Source organism: Pipistrellus kuhlii, unplaced genomic scaffold, assembly GCF_014108245.1.
Source record: "Pipistrellus kuhlii isolate mPipKuh1 unplaced genomic scaffold, mPipKuh1.p scaffold_m20_p_3, whole genome shotgun sequence".
Taxonomy (NCBI): Eukaryota; Metazoa; Chordata; class Mammalia; order Chiroptera; family Vespertilionidae; genus Pipistrellus; species Pipistrellus kuhlii.
The window spans coordinates 47,218,294-47,220,972 of NW_023425529.1; the positions used below are offsets into that span (position 1 = coordinate 47,218,294).

The following is a 2,679-nucleotide window of genomic DNA, read 5'->3' on the forward strand; positions in this document are numbered from 1 at the left end:
GTATACATAAAGTAATCTTATATTTTAAAATATTCCTTGAAATTATCAAAACATACACTGTGGAACCTAGTAATAATAAAGATAATAATACTTATAACCAAAAGTTTTTAAATTTCATGTGAGATGGTTTCGAATCAGTTGTTGAGCAACTAATTCTTGCTATGTGATGTTAACATCATTCTCCTCATACCAAGTATCTCTGAATTATACATGCGGATTGAATAGAAATCAGGACTCAATGATGAGAAACCACACAGTAACAACCTTTGTCCTACTGGGACTGACTGACAACCCACACCTGAAGACTGCGATTTTCATCTTCCTATTTCTCACCTACATGCTGAGAGAACTGGGAATCTGACAATCATCTCCCTGACCTTCATAGATTCTCACCTTAAGACTGCAATGTACTTTTTTCTACAAAATTTCTCCTTCTTGGAAATCTCCTTTACATCCGCTTGTATTCCCAAATATTTGTACAACTTATCAGCAGGTGACAAGACAATCACGTATGACAGTTGTGTCATTCAAATATTTTTACAGACCTCTTTGGGGCTACAGAGTTTTTTCTTCTTGACGCCATGTCCTATGACAGATATGTAGCCATCTGCAAACCCCTGCATTACGTGACCATCATGAACAATAGAGTCTGTAGAAGACTCATCCTTTGGTGCTGGACAGCTGGCTTGTTGATCATGATCCCACCACTTAGACTGGGCCTGAATCTGGAATTCTGTGACTCTAATGTTATTGATCATTTTGTCTGCGATGTATTCCCCCTCCTAAAGATCTCATGCTCAGAAACATGACTCATTGAGCAAGTGATCACAGTGTGTGCTGTGTTGACCTTTATCATGACCCTGGTTTGCATAATTCTATCCTATATGTACATCATCAAGACTATCTTACAATTCCCTTCTGCCCAGCAAAGAAAGAAGGCATTTTCTTCCTGCTCTTCCCACATGATTGTCATTTCCATCACCTATGGAAGCTGTATTTTCATCTATGTCAAACCTTCATCAAAGGAATCAGTAGCTATTAATAAGGGTATGGCAGTTCTCACGGCTTCCATCGCTCCTATGCTGAACCCCTTTATTTACACCTTGAGAAACAAGCAGGTAAAACAAGCTGTCAATGACTCCATCAAAATAATTACATTGTTCTTTAAAAAATAAAGCAACTTGCTAATGTGGAAGAATCAGACATCCTTAAGCTTTATCCTTACACTTTTAATCCTTTCTTCCTCACAATGAAGCTTTATTGAGATTGCATTTCTCAATAAGAAAAACATAATGCATTTTCAAGAAACAAAAGAATAACTTCACATGTAACCAAGCCTTAATAAAATGACAAACAATACAAAGCAAGCAGAAACAAGGAATTCACCTTAATATTTTGGATTTAGTAATTGTGCCAGTGTTTATTCCAACTCCAACCTTTGAGTGCATTTTTATTCCAGTCACCATTCTAAGTTACTCTATTTCTTACTTTAAACAATAAACCAGAGAATGGTTTGGGAAAAATGGGTTCAATATTAAAGATGAGATATTTAAATATTAAGTATTCATGCTGTTAAAGATTTAAGCTTTATTTCATGATGACAATATTGCAGCAGCTAACACAGAAAATCACTACAGACCTATTACATTTTATTATATGTAATAATAAACTTAAAAGTTATTTTATCTTCACTTCAAAGATAGGTAAATCAAAGCTCAGCAAAGTTATTGCTAGTAAGAGGTAATTTCATGGAGCGAATTCATTTGTACATGACTCTAGACCTGTGTTTGTTATAGTGTGAAGCAGATTTTAACATTATAATGTTCTCAAGGGACACCTTAAAAAAAATTACCTATGCCAAATAAGTGTATTAATTTATGAAATGGGAAATTTTTTTCTATAATTTTAAGAAAAAATTTTATTTAAATACAGCAGGCCATTTTAATATAAGCATTCAAAAGTATAAGAATTAAAAATATTTATATTTGAAAATAATTTATATTAATGCTAAAGGCCCAGTGCACGAATTTGTGCATGGGTGAAGTCTGGTGGTGGGGAGGGGCAATTGTGGGCAGGGCCAGCTGAGGGGAGGGGCCAAGGGTGGTTGGCCTGCAGGCCCGCCTCCTGGTCAAACTCCCAGTAGAACTCCTGGACGAACTCCCAGTTGAGAGGACAATTTGCATATTAGCCTTTTATTACATAGGATATTTACACAAAAAAAAAAAAACATACTTTAATATAGAACTATGAGGAGCAAAAAGATTTCAAACAAGAGGTAAAGTCAAAAGTGTATGTACACTCTCTCTAAGAAGTTAGTTAGAAGTGAAATTGTCTATAAATTGGTATATAAAAATGAATTCATGAATGTAACAATTGTGAATGTCCCCAGAAAGGCCAGTGAAATCAGAGCAATGAGCTTAAAAATGGCACTGGTAACAGATGCAGAAATTCTTCTTAAATATCCTGCCATCTTTAGCCACAGACGTTCCTTCGATCAACTCTTATTTATATGCTCTATTCTAATAGCACATCAAGGCCATTCAATGAATTAGTTTCCTTTGATTAATATGATGTAGGTTCTGAGGTTTTCAGCACATTCTAATTCTCTCTACCAAATTATATAAGCTTTCATTCAGTCAAGATCATTAATTTTGATTTTCACATATCTGGGTTTTATTG

The 2,679-nt window shown here is 34.9% G+C and overlaps 1 pseudogene; it reads left to right on the plus strand.

The window, feature by feature from the left end:
• Window positions 1-238: 238 nt before the first annotated feature.
• On the plus strand, window positions 239-1,175 carry LOC118730080 (annotated as a pseudogene).
• Window positions 1,176-2,679: the final 1,504 nt, after the last annotated feature.